General features: G+C 36.2%; 1 pseudogene; it reads left to right on the plus strand.

Moving 5' to 3' along the window:
- The first annotated feature begins 12,585 nt into the window (after positions 1-12,585).
- On the plus strand, positions 12,586-13,182 carry LOC116898173 (annotated as a pseudogene).
- Positions 13,183-14,391: the final 1,209 nt, after the last annotated feature.

Raw genomic sequence — 14,391 nt, forward strand, 5'->3', positions numbered from 1 at the left:
AATACCCAAGATTCCATTTACAGACCACATGAAGCTCAAGAAGGAAGACCAAAATGTGGATCTTTCAGTCCTTCTTATAAGGGGGAATAAAATAGGGACAACACATGGATAAGGGACTGAAGGAGAGGTATTCCAACGAGTGCCCAGCCTGGGTATACATCCCATATGCTGACAACAAAAATAGTCACTATTGCTGGTGCCAACAAGTGTTTGCTCGCAGGAACCTAATATGGATGTCTCCTGAGAGGCTCTGTCAGAGCCTTACGGATAGAAATGAGGAAAGTTCCACCAGAGAACTACTAAAGCTGATAAACACCTTCAGCAAAGTGGCTGGGTATAAAATTAACTCAAATAAATCAGTTGCCTTCCTCAATACAAAAGAGAAAGAAGCCGAGAAAGAAATTAGGGAAACGACACCCTTCATAATAGACCCAAATAATATAAAGTACCTCGGTGTGACTTTAACCAAGCACGTAAAAGATCTGTACAATAAGAACTTCAAGACACTGAAGAAAGAAATTGAAGAAGACCTCAGAAGATGGAAAGATTTCCCATGCGCATGGATTGGCAGGATGAATATAAAAAAATGGCCATTTTACCAAAAGCGATCTACAGATTCAATGCAATCCCCATCAAAATACCAATCCAATTCTTCAAGGAGATAGACAGAACAATTTGCAAATTCATCTGGAATAACAAAAAACCCAGGATAGCTAAAGCTATCCTCAACAATAAAAGGACTTCAGGGGGAATCACTATCCCTGAACTCAAGCAGTATTACAGAGCAATAGTGATTAAAAACTGCATGGTATTGGCACAGAGACAGACAGATAGACCAATGGAATAGAATTGAAGACCCAGAAATGAACCCACACACCTATGGTCACTTGATTTTTGACAAAGGAGCCAAAACCATCCAATGGAAAAAAACAGCATTTTCAGCAAATGGTGCTGGTTCAACTGGAGGTCAACATGTAGAAGAATGCAGATCGATCCATGCTTATCACCCTGTACAAAGCTTAAGTCCAAGTGGATCAAGGACCTCCACATCAAACCAGACACACTCAAACTAATAGAAGAAAAACTAGGGAAGCATCTGGAACATATGGGCACTGGAAAAAATTTCCTGAACAAAACACCAATGGCTTATGCTCTAAGATCAAGAATCGACAAATGGGATCTCATAAAACTGCAAAGCTTCTGTAAGGCAAAGGACACTGTGGTTAGGACAAAACAGCAACCAACAGATTGGGAAAAGATCTTTACCAATCCTACAACAGATAGAGGCCTTATATCCAAAATATGCAAAGAACTCAAGAAGTTAGACCGCAGGGAAACAAATAACCCTATTAAAAAATGGGGTTCAGAGCTAAACAAAGAATTCACAGCTGAGGAATGCCGAATGGCTGAGAAACACCTAAAGAAATGTTCAACATCTTTAGTCATAAGGGAAATGCAAATCAAAACAACCCTGAGATTTCACCTCACAGCAGTGAGAATGGCTAAGATCAAAAACTCAGGTGACAGCAGATGCTGGCGAGGATGTGGAGAAAGAGGAACACTCCTCCATTGTTGGTGGGATTGCAGACTGGTACAACCATTCTGGAAATCAGTCTGGAGGTTCCTCACAAAATTGGACATTGAACTGCCTGAGGATCCAGCTATACCTCTCTTGGGCATATACCCAAAAGATGCCCCAACATCTAAAAAAGACACGTGCTCCACTATGTTCATAGCAGCCTTATTTATAATAGCCAGAAGCTGGAAAGAACCCAGATGCCCTTCAACAGAGGAATGGATACAGAAAATGTGGTACATCTACACATGGAATATTACTCAGCTATCAAAAACAACGAAGTTTATGAAATTGAGGCAAATGGTTGAACTGAAAATATCATCCTGAGGAGCTAACCCAATCACAGAAAGACATACATGGTATGCACTCATTGATAAGTGGCGATTAGCCCAAATGCTTGAATTACCCTAGATCCCTAGAACAAATGAAACTCAAGACGGATGATCAAAATGTGAATGCTTCACTCCTTCTTTAAAAGGGGAACAAGAATACCCTTGGCAGGGAAGGGAGAGGCAAAGATTAAAACAGAGACTGAAGGAACACCCATTCAGAGCCTGCCCCACATGTGGCCCATACATACACAGCCACCCAATTAGACAAGATGGATGAAGCAAAGAAGTGCAGACCGACAGGAGCCGGATGTAGATCGCTCCTGAGAGACACAGCCAGAATACAGCAAATACAGAGGCGAATGCCAGCAGCAAACCACTGAACTGAGAATAGGACCCCTGTTGAAGGAATCAGAGAAAGAACTGAAGAGCTTGAAGGGGCCTCGAGACCCCATATGTACAACAATGCCAAGCAACCAGAGCTTCCAGGGACTAAGCCACTACCTAAAGACTATACATGGACTGACCCTGGACTCCCCACCTCATAGGTAGCAATGAATATCCTAGTAAGAGCACCAGTGGAAGGGGAAGCCCTGGGTCCTGTTAAGACTGAACCCCAGTGAACTAGATTGTTGGGGAGGGCGGTAATGGGGGGAGGGTTGGGAGGGGAACACCCATAAGGAAGGGAGGGGGGGATGTTTGCCCTGAAACAGGAAAGGAATAACACTTGAAATGTATAAAAGAAATACTCAAGTTAATAAAAAAAAAAAGTTAAAAAAAAAGAAAGAAATGAGGATGCTTGCAGCTAACCATAGAACTGAGCACAGAAGCTCCAAAGGAGTTAGAGAAAGGACCGAAGCAGCAGAATGGGTTTGTAACACTGTAGGAAAAACAATATCAATCAACCAAACCTCCGAGAGCTCCAGGGGAATAAACTTCAAACCAAAGAGTGCACATTGAGGGACCCATGGTTCCGGCGTGTATAAGGGACTCTGCATATGTAGCAGTGGACGGTATTTTCTGGCATCAAGGTGAAGAGAAGCCCTTGATCCTGTGAAGGCTCTTTTCCCCAGTGTAGGGGAGTACAATGGGGTTGAGTTTGTCAGTGAGTGGATGGGAGTGGTCGTATCTCATAGAAAGAGGGGGAATCAGGGGAAGGTATATGGGAGAGGGCAAAGGGGATAACATTTGAATGAAAATACATAAAATATCCAATAAAAAATAAATATAAAAAAAGAAAATACTCCCTAGAACTAATATTATTTATATCAACACATTTTCCTAAGGTAGAAAATTCTGTTGATCCGTGTATATTTAATAATAGAACAGGAAAATAGTCTAGAAAAATTATGCAACACAACTTCTACTTAAGCTTATTTCCTCATTTTTAAAACCTTGATTTTAGTCATTAAACTTTTCAAAAGTTAAGTTTTCTTATCCCTAAATTAGTCATGATTGGCTATGTTATTGTTAAAGATTAATGTACTTCCAAAATTCTCTAACTCCAGCAAGCAAAACCAGATCTTCAAGTCTTTCAAATATTAAAAGCTGTTGTGTTAGAAAAGAAAAAAAAACGTTCTCAGTTAATGATTCATACCAACTGTATAATTTTCTCATTCTGGTAAGCAGTGAACACTCAGTATATGAGCAAAATAACCTTCTAGCAGATTTGAATACACTCTTTCCTCCCCTCCCTACTTTCCTTCTTCAGCATCATCTTTCAGACTATCTGAAGAGGTACATAAATATGTCGCACCCAAAGCTCAGGGAACATGTGGAAGAAGGGATGGATACTTTGCAAGAGCCAGAGATCAGAGAGTCTGCTATGAGACTGTCTCCTAGTAACTTCAGAAGCTATACTCATAACCTCTCACAAGCATGAGTGCTCAAATGTCGGCTGAACAAGGATTATAATGACATACATAAAAATTGGATGGAGCAAGGTTCACAAGGAAATCACGGAGAAGGAAAGATGAGCCTCCCTAGGGAAAAAATGAAGCCAATTGTTTGTGCGATGCTGAAAGATCGATCCTGAAAGCAAACATAAAAATAACCTTATGTGTGGTGAAAAGATTATATTTGGAAATATATGTATATAGACATATATATCATGTACATACATGATATATACATGTATACATCATATACACATGCACATATACATATATGTATGAAATAACAATTAAAGACAAAGAAATCATAGATTTTAAGGATAGTGGTGAGTAGTTACATGAGAGTGTTAGTAGATAGGAAAGGAAAAATGTGTTTTATTTAATCTCAAAAATTAAAGAAATATATCCACATAAAGAAATGATAACATATGACTGATGACTAACATGTATATATAATGAAATTTTTTATATATTTTTATATATTTAATGTATATCAATATTTCATGGATTCTCAGTCATATTATATTTAAAATACAGAGAAACTTCTGTTGGGTTTACATTTTCATTCTTTGAAAATCTGATCTTTCAATAATAGAATGGGAAATAGAGTATACTATTTCATGCCTTTGTATGACTTCATGTTACTATTCCTTCTTATATTACTGATGAAATCAATTTTATATATTTCTTTCTCATAATTCTGAGAAATATATCGGTGATTTCCAGGAACAATATAGCACTGACTTATCAATGGTCCTTTACAGCTAATTTAAATATTGTAATATTTACAAATAGCGGTCTGTATTTTAATCGTCAGTCACAAACATTTTAATAAGTAACATTATAAAACAATACCATCAATCAATTTAAAAAGGAAAGTAAATTCAATTTTTCTTCTCTATGTTACTGTTAATGACACAGATGTCTGCATGTTTTGCTCTTTTTGGTTTTTTGTTGTTGTTGTTTTGTATATACTATGTAACTTGGTCTATTTAGCTGTTTACAATAGAGGATATTTTGAAAAGAAAATTTTGTTTCAGTAGTATGTTCATTAAAATACACATTTTCTTTCTAATGGTTTCACCTTTAGTTGAGAAATCAGGAAGAAAACACATTTCAAATGTCATATCAAAGTGCCCAGTTAGTAAAACATTTTATGTTCTTTGATCTGAAACAGTTTAAATGATGAATATTTTTAGATGAATTTTCACCTTTCTTCCCACTTTGTGGGTGTAGGGAATAGGTGCTAAGCAGCCCACAAAAAAAAACCCAACACATAATAGAAATCTTACAAAGTAAAAATATTCGCATGAAAGTGTTGGTCCTTGAGTAACTAGTGAAACTAAAATGTAAATAAATAAATAAATAAATAAATAAATAAATAAATAAATAAATAAATAAAAGAAAATTTAAAACTGCTGGAGTGAAGAAGGTGTCACTGAAGAAGATGAATGCTTTTTACAAAGGGAGAATTTTTGTGATCTAGTTCTTCTGTGAACCATTTGTTGACTGGAGTATTTTCTCCCAGAGCTGATTTTACACATTCGTGAGTACTATTTATAAAAGCATACAGTTACATATACCCTTCTGCATTTGAATACAAAAAGAGAAGTAGCTTTTCTGATTCATGAGTGTCTCTAATAAAGTAATGTGTAATGATACATCTGAATTCAATATGTAGTTCATAGGGAGAGTGAAAATTTTATGAATACTACCCCCTTAGGTGCCAGGCTTTGACTCTTAAAAATTAACTTTATCTATTCTACCTAAAATAATGAATAAAAAGTAGCCCTTTCTAGACTAGGGACTGGTTCTCTTATAATTAAGTAATAAGATCATAGCTTATGAGTTATTTTTCCAGTGGGTTCCATAAAACATTGCAATAATCACCCCACCTCTGCTTAGCAGCTCATTCTTCCTGGGAGACTGATAAATAGAATAAAAGGGCTCAGAGAGCAATTAGAACAAAGACAACACATTTCCACTGGTATTTTTAAGGCAAGAGATCAAGATTATTTCTATAAAAAAGGTCAAAATAAGTTTTTCTTACCTCTAAACATTATCTTCCCTATGTTATATATTACACTAGTTGTAAATTTTTGTACACTAGCTTTAGAATTATAAATTGAATATTATTATTTATACATGTGTGTGAGAAAAAGTATTTATATATTTATTTTTCATATAGTAAACTATGTCTTCATTTTATTTTGTAAAACATCATGCTTCTCTTTTACATAAAATTAACAATCATTGTAGAAGTTTCATAATTCACTGCCATTCCACTCATTGAATACACCTTTTTATTTTTAAAAAATAACATTAATACAGAGTATGGTAGTGCCCATGTTTAATTATACTACATTAGAGGCAGAGACAGGCTGATCTCTATGACTTTGTGACCAACCTTGCCTAAAAGCTCTAAGCTAACCACAGGTAAATAGTGAGACTATGCATGAAAAATGAAAGAAAAAATCTTATCTACATCTCTTGCCAACCATGAAATGCGTGGTTGATGAAAGCAGAAAGTCTTCATCTCAGCCACAACATTTACTATTATCTCTAATACCATTAGGTACTCTATACTATGTATAAATATATACACTCTACACTCACAGTTCTCAAACTGTGGGTCCCAAATCATTTGTAAAACCGCCATCCCACAAAATATTTATTTTTCAATACCCAATAGTAGAAATAACAGATATGAAATACCAAAACAATAATTTTATGCTTTTGGGTCATCACAGGGTAAAAAAGTACAGTTACATCTTTAGGAGGGTTGAGAACTACTGCTCTATACCATTTATAAAAGAACAACATAAACAAGCTTGTTAAAGGGCCTTTGGAAATATAAGACTGGTTAGACATAAATTGATAATAAGGGTTCATTTTCTCCTCTTTTGCATAAAATATAACATCATACTCAGTGAAAATATTTTATCCTAAATCATAGTTTGGATGGGCTGTGATAGGACCACTCAGACTTTCACTTATAATGTGTAATAACTGAAAAAGAAATCCAAGAAAAATTTAATTGTTATTTATTGAGGATTTTAAATTATTCGTAGGGCAATGTGCTTGTTTGATGAGTGCTCTACAGCATATCTGCACTCTTAACTCTCTTCATTAACTTAGTTGCTACAGAACATTTAACCATTTAACCTAGAGCTATATTTCTTGGTGAAAGTTTAAGTTTACTGTACATTGGTTTTAAGCAATTCACAAATAATATGAAAATCTATGCTACTTATCAGCTTTATATGAAGTATAAAAATAATTATATTAATAGGTACAGAGAATGGAAAATTAGCTTCCAGGTGTTGTTCGTATGAAGAAAGTTCTCTGGTTTCTTCTCAATAAAAACTTTCAAGATGAATACAAAGAGAAAAGGGGAAAATGACTATAGACTTAAAAAGACAAACATTAAATAATAGACACAAATCTCAATAATTTAATAGTAACTACAAAATCAATGAATTCATTTAATTGTGAGAGGGATTGTCAGAAAGGATTTTCAAATAAACTCAAAACTTCCCACTCTATACTCTCTTTAGAAAAATTAAGTTAGAGAAAGGGCTGAAGGAGCTGACTTGGTTTGCAACCCATAGGAGGAACAACAGTATCAACCAATCAGACCTTTCCAGAGCTCCCAGGGGCTAGACCACCAACCAAAGAATACACATGGAGGGACCCACAGCTCTAGTGCATATGTTGGACATCAGTGGGAGGGGAAGCCCTTGTTCCTGAGAAGGCTGGATGCCTCAGTGTAGGGGAATGCCAGGGTGGTGAAGTGGGAATGGGTGTTTATGTCGGGGAATACTCTCATAGAAGCAGGGGGAGGGAGGATGGGATAGGGGGTTTCCAGAGGGAAAACCAGGAAAGGGCATAACATTTGAAATGTAAATAAATAAAATGTCCAATAAAAATTATATTTGAATATAAAAATTCATTGAAAGTCTATGAAAAACTATAAATTCTTGACATTTATGTCAAGATATAACTAAGATGATTCTATTTATCAATTTAATGTTTCACATTGTATAGATAATAGTATTATTTAAAGTTAAGGTTGTAATGTTAAGAAATTTTTCTATAATATTCTCTCCTCACTCACCTCTCTAATTCCTCTCTTACCTCTCCAATTCCTTCTTATCGTCTCATGTTTGTCTTGCTTGATGTACTTCATGACATATTAATGATCATGCTGTGATAATTAGTGATGTTCATGTGTTTGTATTGACTAACCTCTCAGTGGCCTCTCTCCTAGACAAGACTCATTCTTAATCTCATGGAAGTCATCAGTTGCCTGTATGTCTTCTACCAATGGCATTTCTTTACCATGTGACAATTGTTTTTGTCATATCAACTGTCGTTGTGATGTGTACAGTTTGTTAGCCAACCATGTTTTGAGATTTTTTTTCTGGCTCTGCTTCCTTGTTATATGTAGAAAACATTATCATTCAATGCTTTATCCTTTGTCTTCTTACTCAAAAATTTTTTTCATGTCACCCTATTCTCTGAGGATTCCTAAGCTTTAGGTATAGGGGTTCTGTTCTAGATGTTCCAATTGTTGTTGGGTCACCCCAAAGTCAGTTGTTCTATGCATTTTGAACATATTGTTCAAAACAAATTTGTTTTTTGTATAGAGTATGTGTTTGCTGGAGCAAATATCAAACAAACAAACTGCTTCTTTGATGAGGGAAAATCTGTAGTTGTCTGTGGTATAAAGATAAGAATTAAATGTGCAGTTAGAGGTTATACTACTCAGATTTATTTTATTTATTTAATTATTCATTTATTCATTGATTTATTTATTTTTATTATTGACTTTACATACTACTCACTGCCCACCTCTTTGTCACCTGCTTCAACAATCTTCATGAGTGGGACTTCCCCTTTTCTGACCTTGTCTGAGAAGTCTAAGCCAGGAGCTGAGGAATGTCAAATGGGATCAGTTAGATTACAAGATCAATTTCCTTTGACATGGTAACATCTCATTTAGCACCTGAAACTTCTGAAATGTTTCCCCATGCTAATAAGGCATTTCAGGTATCCTAAGCCCCAGTCAATGGCATGTACTCATTCTGGATATTCCTACCCTCTATCCCTGAAAACATTATAAGCCTTAAATCATGCTATGTAAAGTTGATCTCCTTCATGATAGTTGATAATGTATGGCTCAAAGTAAGTCTTAACTACCAGGAGACCCTTCAGGAGACAGGAGAACAAATGCAAGATGTTATTTCCCTCCCCTCCCCCACACCCCCAACTCCACATGGATGACCCCCAATTAGCACCTCCTGTCCAGTGACTAGAAGGCAACCCGAATGTCTATAACCAGCTGTTTTTATACATTTTACGAATACAGGTTACATCAGCAAGTTTACAGTTTAACTTTTTGGCTAAGGAGTTTGACCTTTGAATCTATTAGCTAGCAAGCATGTGCCATGCATACATTCGAACTCTATCTGACACCAGAGGGTCAGGTGACTATCAAGACATCCTGTGGTTTTTCAAGAATGTTCCTGCTCCTCCCAAGAATTGAAGGTGGAGAATGGAAATTGGCCTAGCCTTGACTTGAGGCAGGAAGATAGTATTTGGCCTAGTTCCCCACTTCTAAGAAGGACTGAAGCACCTACACTCTGGTCTTCCTTCTTCTTGAGCTTCATGTGGTCTGTGAATTGTATTTTGGATATTCTGAGCTTTGGGGCTAATATTTACTTCTCAATGAATGTATACCATGTGTGTTCTTTTGTAACTGGGTTACCCCACTTAGGATGATACTTTCCAATTCCATACATTTGCCTAAGAGTTTCATAAAGTTATTGTTTTTAAAAGCTGAGGAGTACTCCATTGTGTAAATGTACCACATTTTTTGTATCCATTTGTCTGTTGTAGAACATCTGGGTCCTTTCCAGCCTCTGGCGATTATAAATAAAGCTGCTATGAGCATAAGTGGTTCATGTGTTTTTGTTTTATGTTAGAGCATCTTTTGGGTATATGTCCAGGAGTGGTATAGCTGGGTACTATGCAATTTTCTGAGGAATGTCTCGACTGATTTCCAGAGTGGTTGTACCAGCTTGCAATCCCAGCAACAACGAAGGAGATTTCCTCATTCTCCATCCTAGATAGCACCTGCTGTCACCTGAGTTTTTGAACTTAGCCACCCTTTTTGGTGTGAAATGGAATCTCAGAGCTGTTTTGATTTGCATTTCCTGGATGACTAAGGATGTTAAACATTTCTTTAGGTCAATTGATCATAGGTGTGTAGGTTCCTTTCAGGGTCTTCAATTCTATTCCATTTAACTACTTGCCTGTCTCTGTACCAAGGAAGAAGACAAAATATCTCTGTTTGCAGTTGATATGATAGTATACTTAAATGATACCAAAAATTTCCCCCCAGAACTCCTAAACCTGATAAACAACTTCAGCAAAGTGGCTGCATATAAAATTAACTCAAACAAATCAGTAGCCTTCCTCTATTCAAAGGATAAGGCTGAGAAAGTAATTAGGAAAATGACACCTTTCACAATAGTTGCAAACAATATAAAATACCTTGTTGTGACTATAACCCAGCTAGTGAAAGATCTGTATAACTAGAACTACAAGTCTCTGAAGAAAGAAATTAAATACGTTCTTAGAAGACGGAAAGATCTCCAATGCTAATGAATTGTCAGGATTAATATAGTACAAAATGACCATCTTGCCAAAAGCAATCTACAGATTTAAGGCAATCCCCATAAAAATTCCAAGTCAATTCTTCATAGTGTTAGAAAGAGCAATTTTCAAATTAATTTGGAATCACAAAAAAACCAGGATAGTGAAAACTATTCTCAACAATAAAAGAACTTCTGGGGGAATCACTATTCCTGACTTCAAGCTGTATTACACAGCGATAGTGATAAAGATACTTGTTAAGGACAAGAAATACGTGAGATATACAGACTGGGAAAGTAGGTAATAATTTGAGAAGTTATTAATTGACCCATACTTTACCAATTCTTAAGTAGAATTTGTGAATCCTAGTAACCCTCTAACTCTGTGTCAATCTTTGGAGTAATTAGTGAAATAATTTCTACAAATTCTTCTCTGAATTCTCTTTTTTGAATATTTTTCTGACTATGAACAACTTAAAATTTAATAATACTAATGAATAAGTGGTAGGAATGATTTGATTTAGTTGTTTCAATGCTTGTAAATTTTAGATATCCTTAGTACTTTAATTGTCCATTTTTTGACATAAAATGTACACTTGGGGTTGTAGTAAACATCACTCCAAAATGCTGCTCCCATTTATATGCTAAGTAAATATCAATTGGTATAGTGTTTGTGATAAGATTCTGTTTGTAAACTTAAGAATATGGCTTGCCAGTATCATCTCCTCTAGGGAGGAAATTTTCTCTATGGAGACTGATATTTGAAGAAAGTAAAATGTTTCTGGTACTAGAAACATTTATTATTATAGTATGCTCCAGTGGGGATTTTTATAAAGGCAAAGTCAGAGAGACTTTACAAACTGGGAAGTCAAATCTAACATTTACCTCATGTGGAATGAAATAATTCTCTTCTCTCCCCAATATGTTTATCCACCCTATACATGTTTTTTTACAACAGTACACTGAAAAAGAGCCCTGGAATGTTTCGTTTTTAGGGAGAGGCTCATTTGAAAGGCAAAGACTCTTAAAAGAGAGTATCACCAATTATCTAGATAAAACATAGTATTTTCTTGATTTCAAACTAATATATCTGGTCTTTTATTATTCTGTACAACATATACCTATGTAGATCTTCTTGATTCTTCAAGACTTATTAATCAATTCCACAATAATCCTGGCACATATACATCTAACATTGTATAATTCAATAAACCAGTGCTGTAAGACAAATCCATTTAATCATCCTATCTTTAAGAAAAAGAACAACAACAAAATGCTAACTCATTCCATTAAAAGTTACTTTTGCCCCTCCCAGTTCAAAAGACACTTTCAAAGCCGATTATTTTTTTATTGTAGTTTAATTCTTTGTCTTCTGTTCTTCCTTCATTTTTCTTTTGCTCTTTCTCTGTCGCATCTCATAATTTCATGATGCTTTTCTTTCTGTCACTGTTTCACTTTTCTTTCATGGCATATTACTTCTCTAGACAGCTTCATACATGTAGATATGAAATCTATAAAAATGGTTCAGCATTAAGAGTTTATGCTTACAGTTATTTGTGTAGAGTTGAAGTTTCCCAGGCTTTTCCATAGTCTTAATTCTGTTTAGCATGTCTATTGTTCTCTTTCCTTAGCTTGTTTTCAGGCGGACTTGTTGGTGAGGCTATTTTTTTTTATCAGTATAGCTTTTAATGCTTCTAGGAGATAGAATAACAGAAAACTCCCCGATCCTTTGATTTTTGATATGCGTGAGTACACATATTTGTAAGTGTCTTAGGGTTTTATTGCTGTTATCAGACACCATGACTGTAGTAGGGAGCTGCTGATACTAATCCCTCATCCCCTAATTGGTTTTTGATTTGGTCAGTAAAGGAGGCACTAAGAAGGGGCTTTTTGGCCACAGTTTGGAATGACTAGCACACAGCAATCATGAAAAATCGTGAGGAATCTGGGAGCAGCTGGCTGTTCTGCTGGCCTGGAAGGTCCTCAGTGCATCCTCTGTGTGCCTTCGTTTTACAAGGGGGTGGGGCATTAACCTCCCTGGGTCGAGCAGGCAGTGACTAGAAGTTTTGGATTTATGATTCTATTTTGTCGTTTGGTTGGTGGAAGGAATGTCCCTAGCTCTATTTTCCATGACAGATCTTGACTACAAAACGTGCAAAAAGTATATAAAGATAATTAGCAATATAGTACTATTGAGCCTGATCATTTCCATTTCCCTAGCATTCTGGATTATTTCACTGACTCCTAGCTCCTATTATGATAACTTGCGGCCTGTTTCTCGGTAGCCCTGGCTGTTCTCTGCTATTGTTCCTGTTGTGTTGCTTTTACTTTTAAAAGGAAAAGTCTAGATCACAGCGGGGCTTTAGGAGGGCTGGTTGTTGGACCCATCTTAACCATTGCAAATTTCAGCTTTTTTTTACCTCTTCACTGATGTTTTTCCTTTAATCTTCAAAACTCACGAAATGGAGAGGAAAAATGAAGAAGCTTCTAGACTCAGATGTAAGGAAGGACGACAAAGCAAATTGGGTTCAGATATTCTGTAATGGAGCTGTGCCCACAGAGTTGGCCCTGCTCTTCAGAAGAGAAAATGGCCCTGGGGAAATGTCCATGGATATCCCCAAACAGCTTCCTGGATGTCTTTGTCTCTCTTGGCTGCACTGGTCTGCTTTACTGGAGACACTTGGGCTTCTGAAGTTGGTCCAGTTCTGAGCAAAAGTTCACCTTGACTAATAAAAATGAATTTTATGAAGTCATTGTTTGTGATAACTGAGTAGTACTCCATTGTGTAGATGTACCATGTTTTCTGTATCCACTCCTCTGTTGAAGGACATCTGGGTTCTTTCCACATCCTGGCTACTATAAATAAGGCTGCTACAAACATAATACAGCATGTGTCCTTGTTATATGTTGGAGTATCTTTTTAGGTGTATGCCCAGGAGTGGGATAGCTGGGTACTCAGGTAGTACTATGTCCAGTTTTCTGAGGAACTGCCAGACTGATATCCACAGTGCTTGTACTAGCTTGCAATCCCATCAAAAATGGAAGAGTATTCCTCTTTCTCCACATCCTAGCCAGCATTTGTGGTCATCTGAGTTTTATCTTAGTCATTCTGATTGGTGTGAGGTAGCATCTCAGGTTTGTATTGATTTCAATTTTCCTGATGACTACTGAAGTTGAACATTCTTTAGGTACTTCTCAGCCATTCAATATTCGTCAGTTGAGAATTCTTTGTTTACCTCTATACTCCATTTTTTAATAGAATTATTTGGTTCTCTGCAATCTAACTTCTTGAATTCTTTGTATGTATTAGATATAGTTGTCAATCGTGTGTGAGGTTGCTAAGGGTCTTTTCCCAGTCACACCAAAATATTTTATTTTGTTTGTGACTATTGTGAAACGGTATGATTTCCCAAATTTCCTTCTCAGCCTGTTTATCCTTTTTTAAAAAAATATTTATTTATTTATTTGTTATATATACACGTACTGTGGCTGACTTCAGGCATACCAGAAGAGAGCATCAGATCTCACTCATTACAGACGATTGTGAGCCACCATGTAGTGGCCAGAATTTGAACTCAGGATCTCTCTGGAAGAGCAGTCAGCGCTCTTAACCACTGAGCCTTCTCTCACATTTTTTCCTGTTTATTCTCTATGTACAGGAAGACTACTGATTTGTTTGGGTTAATTTTATAACCAGCCACTTTGCTAAAGTTGTTTGTCAGCTGTAGGAGTTCTCTGGTGGAATTTGGGGGTCATTAAATTATACACTCATATCCTCTGCAAATAGTGATATTTTAACTTCATCCTTTTCCAAATTGTGTTCCTTTGATCTCCTTTTGCTATCTAATTACTCTAATTAGAACATCAAGGTATTATGTAGAATAGGTAGGGAGAGAGTAGGCAGCCTTGTCTAGTTCCTGATTTTATTGTGATTG

Source organism: Rattus rattus, chromosome 4 (assembly GCF_011064425.1).
Source record: "Rattus rattus isolate New Zealand chromosome 4, Rrattus_CSIRO_v1, whole genome shotgun sequence".
In the NCBI taxonomy this organism is placed as follows: domain Eukaryota; kingdom Metazoa; phylum Chordata; class Mammalia; order Rodentia; family Muridae; genus Rattus; species Rattus rattus.